The sequence below is a fragment of the Myotis myotis genome, unplaced genomic scaffold (genome assembly GCF_014108235.1).
Source record: "Myotis myotis isolate mMyoMyo1 unplaced genomic scaffold, mMyoMyo1.p scaffold_m19_p_15, whole genome shotgun sequence".
Classification (NCBI taxonomy): domain Eukaryota; kingdom Metazoa; phylum Chordata; class Mammalia; order Chiroptera; family Vespertilionidae; genus Myotis; species Myotis myotis.
In genome coordinates this window covers 1,832,338-1,842,657 of record NW_023416319.1, presented here as the reverse complement: position 1 = coordinate 1,842,657, position 10,320 = coordinate 1,832,338, and positions in this window count along the sequence as shown.

Genomic DNA, 10,320 nt, shown 5'->3' with positions numbered 1-10,320 from the left:
GTGTCTCCTCCGTGGCACGTTGTTTAACACGCCGACCGCTGAGGCTCACGCGGGTGTCATTTGATGGCTACTCGTCTTGATGTGAGTCCCGCGAGGCCAGCCCTTTGCTTAGCGCAGCCCGGAGGGTGGGCAGGACGGCGTGCTGGACGCAGACCCAGAGCCTTGTTCTGCCCACGCGCGAGCCGCCCTGAGGACCCGCCCTGCCCGGGCCAGCAGCGGCCTGGCCGGTCACGGAGCAGCGGGTCACGGCAGGTCCTTCTGGCGGGACCTCACGTGGGTCTCAGCGGGGCTGGTCAGTTACAGGGCACAGACCTTGGAGGTGCCAGACGCCCTGCCGGGGCCCGTTCTCGGCCTCAGACCCAGGCCCTGCAGCATGGACTTAAACTCCTCCATCTGAGGGCCACGGACTAAGAGGGGACGCGCATGCAGGCCCGGCCCAGCGGGCGCTCTGAGGATAAACCCAGGCCCCGCACCCTAAAAAGCAATTACACTCCCTCTGCTGCCAGGCAGGGGCTGCGTCTGTCCTTCCTCCACCCAGCAGGGCCCGGTCGCTGGGGAGCTGGCTCTCGTCCATGAGCCTGTGACGTGGAGCCAGGGACAGCGCAGGAGCATCAGCCCTGCTGACCCCCGGGGGACGGACAGGCTTCTGCGTGGACGTGAGCCAGGGACCTGACCCGGACGGGAGCCAGAGTCCAGAAAGCACAGGTGCGTCGCGTACAGCAGATGTAGGTCCTGCCGTGACGCTGATGGAAGCACAAGGAATCCAGCGACGGCCACAGGTACCGGACACGCCGTCCAGAGCGAGCGGTCCCAGGACACGGCGGGAGCACAGATACTGTGACGGCGGGTACAGAACGTGCACAATCACATACTAACACAGCAGCCCTGCACGCCCCCCAGCGCAGGCGTCATACCAGGGGCTCCGGCAGGAGGCGGGTGGGGGCCACGGAGCTCTCTGTCGCACTGCTCAATTGTTCTGTAACCTAAACTGTCAATTAACAAAATTAGCGCGGCCGGCGTGGCTCAGTGGTTGAGCATCCACCCATGAACCAGGAGGTCAGGGTTTGATTCCTGGGCACCAACCAGGGCACATGCCCAGGTTGCAGGCTGGATCTCCAGTGTGGGCCGAGCTGGAGGCAGCCGATCCATGATTTTCTCTCACCATTGATATTTCTGTCTCTCTCCCTTCCTCTCTGAGATCAATAAAAAAAACCCACATTTTTTTAAAATTAAAAGGCAGCCGAAAGGACGGAAGAAGATCCACTGACCTCCTCATTCGCAGGTTGAACTTGACCAGGTTATGGTCGTAGAGAAGTGGCCTCCTCAGCTGGTGACCCCGTTGTCTCGTGGTTCCAGGATAGGCCTATGTCCCCCCCTCCTGTTAGGAAACCTACCCCATATGTGGACATGCACTTAATCTACAGTAAGAGCGGGAGGTCACGGTGGGAAGGGGGTCCGCGGGGGGTGGGGGAAGGAGGAGGAAGGAGATGGGAGCTCCAGCAAGCCCTGGGTCAGCTGAGAGTACATGACCTTGACCTTGAACGGATGTGATAATCTGCACCACTGGCTCCCGCAGACCTGCACTGTGGTGTGTGGGGTGCCGGCTCACAGACGCAGAGGTGTCTGCACCCCCCAGGGCTCACACCACATGGAGGGAAAAGCGACACTGTCCGCAAACAGAGGCGGGATGTCGGGGTCCCCGCCTCTGGAATTTCTCATCCAAGGAGAGGAAGTGGGGAGACCATATGGTCATCCACGGGGCTGCCCAACAGGCATTTGCTGAAACTGCCCCTCTGCTTCAGAGAAAAGTCCTAAGTAACAGGGAGAAGAAATGAGTTTTCTAACATGAGGGGGAGTTATTAGACACACCCAGCAAGTCCCAGCCGGTTTGCCTCAGTGGATAGAGCGTCGGCCTGCGGTCTGAAGGGTTCCGGGTTCAATTCCAGTCAAGGGCACATGCCCGGATTGCGGGCTCCATTCCCACTAGGGGTCGTGCAGGAGGCAGCCAATCAATGATCCTCATCCTTGATGTTTCTATCTCTCTCCCTCTCCCTTCCTCTATGAAATCAATAAAAATGTATATTTTTTTTTTAAAAAAAAAAGAAAGAAAAAAAAAGAAACACCCAGCATTAGCTAATAAATCATTAGGCATCTCTGGTTGAAGCCGGATGGCAAAGTGACAAAAATGGCCACACGTTCTCCCTCCTGGCGGGCACAGTCCCTCTGAGAGCTGCTTGGCCGCTGACCCCGGAAGTGGAGGGGACCGGGCTGGGCCTGTGACGTGCTGGCACCGTAAGTGGAGAGGACCCCGTGACACGCTGGCCCCGTGACGTGCTCTGCCCTGCAATGAGGTGGGGGTACAGTGTGTGTGAGTCCGAGCCGAGGTGTCCACCGGAGCCACACGGGGCAGAGCGGTGGCAGCCTCCCCTGCGGAGTCGCTGTGCTCGGTGACCTGGCATCCGGTGCAGGTAGCGTCCCCATCCTGCTGCTCGGAGGGAAGAGGGGGCCGACGAGGAAGATGGACGATGCGGGCAGCCCCTCCCGTCGGCTTCAGAAGCTCTTCGCGCTGTCGGTGGGCGGTGTCTGTCCACACGCACATCAGAAATCAACGCGGGCTCTTTCCACGCGGTATCGGCGTACAGAGCCACTGTGTGGGCCCCTAAGCACGGTATTTTATAAAAAGTAGCTCTATTTTTCAAAACAAGAGGAAGAGCCGAGACGCGGGGCCGGTGCGCCTCCCTCGGTACCGTCTGCTCCGTGGGGGACAGTGGTGCTGCTCCGGCTGAAGGATGTGAAGAAAACAGCGCGCGCAGAGGCCCCGTTGGAAAAGGCGGCCGCGTGTTAATAGTCTCGCCAGAAAGTCGCGGGTTCTCCTCCCACGTGACGCCGGCCCTCTACAGATGCAGGGTCTTAATGGTTACTCGCCCCGTCGAGCAGGAACCCCGCCGCCCCGTGAACTTCCCCAACGTCACCCCATCGAACGCACCGGTCCCTCCGGCGCTGTGACTGCATTCTCCCACACGCGACTCGGTGCCATCACGGACTGGCCGTGTGGAAAGGTGTGGGCTCGCCGGCCCCGGATGCTGCACATTCCATTACGGTCACATTTCCCAAAGGCACACCCGTCTCGTCCGTGACGTGTTCAGGCCCGGGAGCTGTAGGCTCGCGGTGGCGGATGCAGAGCCCCGAGTTCCGATTTCCGCTTGAGAGCTCACATGTCATTGCTGTCGTGAAGTGACAGCTCCCTCCGCTGGTTTTGGAGGGGATGTCTAGCAGGTACGGCGTCTGGGGGCCACCATGTGGGGGCCACACGCTGAAGCCTCGCGGAGCTCCCAGGGAGCGGGACTGGGGGACTGGGGGCAGGGGGGCAGGGGCAGAAACGCTCTGGGCTCCTCCCGGGATGCGAGGCTGAGCTGTAATAGCATTAATGGCGCTGCCTCGTCAGGGACTGCTCGCGAGCCTGGCTCTTTGCTTTAAAGTGACAATGACCCTCCCTGCAGGTTCAGCCACTCTCCCCACCCCGAGTGCAGTGACCAGGGAGAGAGGGACATGACACCCAAGGATGATCCTGAAAAGCCCCTGGACCTCACAGACCCCCCGAGAGAGTGGGGGACCCTCGGGGTCTCCTCGGGGCGCCCTGCCGTGCTGGCCCCATGAAACGAGCTCACGCTGGTTCAGAGATACCTGCTCAGGGGCGTCCCTCCCAGCGTTGTTTGAAACAACGAAACCTTGAAAATGACCCGCATGGTTCTAAGGCGGACACAGCTGTTTAATTAAAGGTGGGGTCGCCCATCTGGGCAGCGAGACGCTAACTAGCCGCCTGGGTGTCCGGAATGAGACCCACGCAGAGGCTGCCCCCTGGAGGCGCGTGGGGACGGGCACTGGAGAACAATCCCATAAGGACACGGGGGTGGGGAGGCGGGAGGGAGGGAAGGGGGTGGGAGACAGGTGCCTGCTCCTGGGGGTCTGGGCGGCTCAGCACCCACTGAAGCTCTGAAGGAGGCGCGGACCCTGAGCCTTGAACACGCGATGCCTTCACGTGGAGCATCGGTGCCAGCACCGGCCACGGTCCACACGGGGCTGCATCCCCGGGGCTCGCTGGCGGGGCAAACGAGCACAGGGAGCGTCCTGCTGCCCCGGAGAAAAGCTGGCGGGGCAAACAGCTGCCAGGCTCCTCTCTGGGGCAGCATTGAAGGGAGTGCTTTCCTTAAAAAACCCGGTCCTTCTACATTTTAAACAGCGAGCACACATTCCCTTTGTAAACAACCAGGCAAAGGTTCCCCGATTGAGAAAATAGCGCGAGAAGGAAGCGCTCTGTTAGCCTCAGCTTCGCGAACGCAGACGGGACGCGGCCAGGAGCTGGCGGAGCGAGCGGAACGTGTGGCGACAGGGACTCGGTGTCCAGAGCACAGGGAGCGTCCGTGTCCCCTGGGGCTGGAGTCCTGCCCTCCTGTCCTGTCGGCTCCTTGAGGCCTAGAGGTGAGGGGGGCGCCCGGGGCGGCCCTGTGACATCATAGCTGGTGGGGACAATGACAGGCCTTGGAAGCAGGGGTGGGGTGGGGGTGGGAGAGGCCGGGAGCCGGTGTGGGGGTCCCTGTCCCTGTGCAGATGAGTCAAGCGCAGGGAGGGCGGGGCTGGCAGGGCCTGGGCAGCACCGGGCACCTCAGGGACCTGTCGCGGGAGGGACAAGCAGCGGGCAGGCAGGGGCCGCTGGGAGCGTCTGTGCGAGCGAGCCCGTCATTCTGGGGTGGAACCTGCACTGGCCCGGACCCTCCTGATGCCCAGGACCCGGCCCCCGGGCTGGCCAGGCGGCGGGACTGCGTGAGAACCGTGCCCATGCGGACGGAAGCCAGGCCTCTAGCAAACTCCAGTCCACGTCAATGCTGATGGGTCAGGAAGCCTCAGGCCAGTGGTTCTCAACCTGTGGGTCGCCACCCCTTTGGGGGTCGCCTAAGACCATCGGAAAACACATATATAATTACATATTGTTTTTGTGATGAATCACTATGCTTTAATGATGTTCAATGTGTAACAATGAAATTGGGGGTCACCACCACGTGAGGAGCTGTATTAAAGGGTCGCGGCGTTAGGAAGGTTGAGAACCGCTGCCTCAGGGGAAGATGAGAGAAGGTGGAGCCCGATGGTGCGGACAGCGTGGCGGCCTTGGTGGGATGGAAGGGGGTGGTGAGGGAAGAGCCCGGACCGCCCCAAGGTCCCAGCAGGCATGTGGGGGTGCGGTGCCACTCCCTGAGCTAGGGGTGGGAGGGCAGGCTGGGCACAAGGGACAAGGTGGGCGGGGGAAGGTAAGGACCAGTGGGGACATCAAATGGTCAGCCAGGGGCCGAGGTCACACCCATCAGGGTGACCCTGGGGACAGCAGTGAGGCGCTAGTGACATGATGGGCAGGGTTCAAAGGGCAACGGGGGTGGGGAGGTGGGGGTGAGGCTCCAGGAAAGGGAGACGAGGAGGGAGCACCCCCTGGAGGCAGAGGAGCGGGAGCCCCGGGGCCTGAGCCAGTGCATCGCTGCATCCGCCGGGCCGGGACCGAAGCCAATCCCCAGCCACACGGGGAGGAAACCACCAACCTTGACCTCCTGCGACCCGCCAGCCTTGCCAGCCCAGAGGGCGAGGGAGCAGCTGGCTCAGCCCCGCAGCCTCCTGGGCATCGGCGGGTGGAGGGGGTGGGGAGGGTGGAGAGAGAGAGAGCAGAGCAAGGTGACCGTGAGGGCCCAGGGCAGCCCAGGGAGCTGTCCCTCAGGGTGGAGGGGGGGCGGGGGACAGGTGCCTCTGAAGCCAGGACAAGGCCTGTGCTGCACACATGCGTGTGAGGGGCCGGGAGCCGGGGCTGGGGTGGCGGGGAAGGGCCCACTGAGGCTCAGGAGAGGAGCCATGGAGGGTGGGAAGAGAATGGGAGAGTGTGTCTCCCCGAAGCCCCAGTGACCAGGGCTCCCGCCGGCTTGGGCCCAGATGAAGCGCTGGGGTCTTAAACAAAGGCCGGCCGAGCATCTCCTCTCCTCTAAGCCTTTCATCCACGCCGAAGGGGACGGGGGACGGAGCAGCACCTTCCTGGGCCGCACTGGGGGGGTGGGGGGGTGGAGGAGGCAGCCTTACAGGAACAGCGCACTGACCGTGTCCACACATGCCTGCGGCCTGTCGCAGCCAGGGTGCTATTAGCCACCAAGTGACACGGCCTGGAGGCCATTCCGGACCCCCAGGTCCCTCCCTGACTTCACCCACTATCGGGAGGTCGTGACACCCCTTCCGAGTGTGGTGGCGACAGTTAAGTGGGACGACGACTGTCAAAGGCCAGAGGGCCTGGCACACGCAGGCGCCAGCACGTTGGCTGCTTCTCTCTCTCCATCCCGTGCGATCGGGGAAATGCGCGTCCGCCTCTCCCACCTCGAAGACTCAGAACCTAGAAACTCCGGGGCCGCCCAGCACCACCCGGGACGCAGGGAGGAAACAGCTCGCCTGAGAGACGGGCGCGGCCACGGGCCTCCGGGGAGACGCTGCCGCCTCCGCTGACCAGGGAGATCTTGGCGCAGAGCAACCGAGACAGATCTTCCTGGGAGGGCACCCCCTGGCCTCGGGCAGAGAGAACGAACCGTTCCGTCCGGTGATTCGATCCCGAGTGCCGGCTGGTTTCCTTGGCTGGGGCTGGAGCGATCTGAAATCAGAGCGAAGAATGAACCGGAGCTTTGAGACAACCCTCAGCCCCCGGCAACGAGTGGAGAGGGCGGGGGAGGGCGTCCTGTTTGCTTAGCGTCTCCTCACGGTTCCGTCCGACAGGAGCTGTTTTGTTGTCAACAGACTTGTTATAAATTTACGAACCATTTTAACCTCTTCCTGTGGCGGGGGGACGTTTTCTGGTGAGAGAATTTGAGGACATTGTCCTAGGCTGGCTCTCCCGTGGCATCCCCCACCCTCCTGGAGGGTTGGCGGGGATGCACTCGTGTCTGTGGACGGGAGCGCAATATTCAGGACGCCTGGAAGTCATCTTCGTAATATAATCAACAGGACGACCATGAGATTATTCATGTCTACTGACCTGGGAACGTGACAGACATGGTGTGACCACCTTAAAAAAGGAAGTAAAGTTCCCTTTATGAAAACATTTTTTAAAACACTTTACATTCTCTCATGGGCCCCAACACCCATGATTCTTCTTGGTTAAACTCCTCTTCTTAGTCCAAACTCTCCTCTGCCGGCAGTGGGGGCATAGCTGCGGGTCTGCGCCGCTGGAGCTGATACCAGGAGTGACCGACCACGTGATACTTGTTGCCAGCAGCTTGAAACCAAGAGGAAAGGGTCCCACCTCCCACTGTTGGCTTATGCTGCACAGCCAGGTCGATGGAAACATTTCCCTTCATGTACAAAGGCGGCCATCGCCCAGATGAGCTCAGAGGACGCCCATCAGAACGCGACCATTTGGCCCAAGAGTCGCCCTTTCTCGTCTGCAGAAGGAATGCAAGCTTTCAGCTCAACTTGTCCAGCAGCGAGTAGACACGTTCTGTGTGCAGCGTCCCTAAGGCTGCCCTTCACGGCACAGGCGGCCCAGTGAACACTCAGGGGCTCTGGACGGCAGCAGTCTTTCAATATTTTGATTCATGGGCACTTTTGCAAATTAAAACAATTTCAAAAGGAACTTCTGTGTTTTAAAAATGTTGAAAACAAGTAGCATAAAGAAGTTACAACCTACGCTCCTGCTAATGAAATATTATAATACTAGAGGCCCAGTGCATGAAATTTGTGCACGGGTAGGGTCCCTAAGCCTGGCTGGCAATCGGCGCCAATAGGGGCCTTCCGACTGCCGGCTGGGGCCTTCCTTCCCCCTTTCTTCGTTCTGCACCACCCCCTGGTGGTCAGCGCACGTCATAGTGAATGGTCGAATTCCTGGTCAGTAGAGCTCCTGAGAGGACAATTTGCATATTAGCCTTTTATTATATAGGATCCACATAATTGTCCCCATATGGCCTTCAAGCACAGGCGAATGCTCTTTCTTAGGGAAGATGCTGCACAGACCACGTGGTACTGTGCGTGTAGCACACGGAGCAGCAGTGAGCAAGCATCGGGCCAAGAGCCACGAGGGAAACATCTGATGACGCCACACCTACTGTGCGCAGGGACCCCACAGGCAGTGTGATCCACCTGCTCGGCTGCCTGAGGAGCCAGGCGGCCTGGGCGGGCGGTGGACATCTTTGATGGAGAATAATGAAGCTGGACAAGACGAACCTTATAAACGTGTTTAAGGGCCCTGCCACAAGGGCTGGGTTTTGACACAGAGGTAATATTGTGCTTCGATCGAAAAGTCGGCCAATCTGCATGTTTTTCTATAAAACAACACTTCGTAGAGCAAATGTGTGCCCAGCTGACACTAATCATTGGCTTTGAGATACATTATTCAGTAAACATTTGGGGATACATTCAAATTGTGGATGTAGATATTTGAATAATATCTTATTATTATTATTATTATTTTAAAATATATTTTATTGATTTTTTACAGAGAGGAAGGGAGAGGGATAGAGAGAGATAAACATCGATGAGAGAGAAACATCAATCAGCTGCCTCCTGCACACCTCCTACTGGGGATGTGCCCGCAACCCAGGTACATGCCCTTGACCGGAATAGAACCCGGGACCTTTCAGTCCACAGGCCGACGCTCTATCCACTGAGCCAAACCGGTTTCGGCAGAATAATATCTTAGTATTATTTTTTAAATCCTCACCCGAGGACATTTTTTCCATTCTAAAGAGAGGATAAGGGAGAGGGGAAGAGGGGAGAGAGAGAGGAACATCGCTGTGAGAGACACATCAGTTGGTTGCCTCCTGCACGTGCCCAAACTGGGGCTGCAGAACCTGCAACCGAGGTACAAGCCCTTGACCTGGAATTGAACCCATGGCCTTTTGGTGCGCAGGCCGACGCTCTATCCACTAAGCCAAACCAGCCAGGGCCTGAATAATCTATTATTTAAAAAACTCTGTGTTTCAAGCACAGTGCCAACCCCTGGGGACGTGAGGAGGAGGCACAGCAGCCCTGAGCCCAGGGAGGAAGGCAGACACTCCAGCAGTCACTCCAATGAGCCTAGACCGAGAGCTGCGGCCCAGAGCTGACCTGGGGAGCGGCCCCCCTGCCTGCAGCCAGGGACGCTCTGGAGATGAGCTTGGTTTCATCTCTGAAGGAAGACAGAAAGTGACAGGCTGGGGGAGGAGGGGAGGTATTTGCGGTAGAAGGGCCAGGTGATATATATTTTAAGTTCTGTTAATATTTTTGTATATTTATGTATATACACACACATCTACATCTAAATCTATAGAGGAATACATAAACACACACAACTTTATACTCTGGAGGTAACGGACATGATTTCAAAGTATCCTTGCGCCATGTATAAAAATTAAAAATATTCTAAAAGTAAGGAGTGTTGAGGTCACCTTCTCAGAGCACAACGTTGTAAAATTACAAATGTTATGATTAAAAAATCCACCGCTTGGAAGTCAAACACGTCAGTCCTCGCGCCGACACCTGAGCCCAGGGAACGGGGACGGTGACGGCGGGGTTTCTGTAAACGGCAGCGGCAGCGCCGGCGGCGAGAGCCTCCGTCACGCGCCCATGTGCTTCTTATAAGCCAAGGAGATGCAACGCTTATCATTCAGTTAAAGACGCGAAAGAGCCAGGAACCCGAGGAGAACCCGATAAAGAAACTTGATCAAGATAAATAAGAAAACAATGAAGCTGGGACGTATAAGAAAGCTCAAAACACTGACAGCCCAAACACCGTTTCTATAAAAAGCCACAAACCAGACGAGCCTCCGGAAAATCTCATCAGGCAAAAGGACAAAGCAGCCTGGTTACGCGGGAGGGAAGGACAGCAGCACCGACATCATCGTCCCCGGGGCCGAGGAGGCCGCGCTGTGACGATATTGGCACTTTAATGGAGTGGGTGCTTTTTTCCTACGTTTATAAGGAAACCAAAATCACTTTTGTAAAAAAGAAGGAAGCAAAACTAATTTTTAACTCTCTCAAGGAGGGATCAAGACGTCAACAATCCACATAAGCCCAAGAGAAAATTTAAAATCTATCGAGAATCTGCCCTAGCCAGTTTGGCTCAGTGGATAGAGCATTGGCCTGCGGACTGAAGGCCCATGGGTTCGATTCCGGCCTCTCTCACATGGATGTTTCTCTCTCTCTGTCTCTCTCCCTCCCTTCCACTCTCTCTAACAATCAATGGAAAAATATCCTCGGGTGAGGATCAACAACAACAACAAAATTCTACCAAGAATCTACTTCCAAAATTCAACAAAGGAACAAAACCTGTTG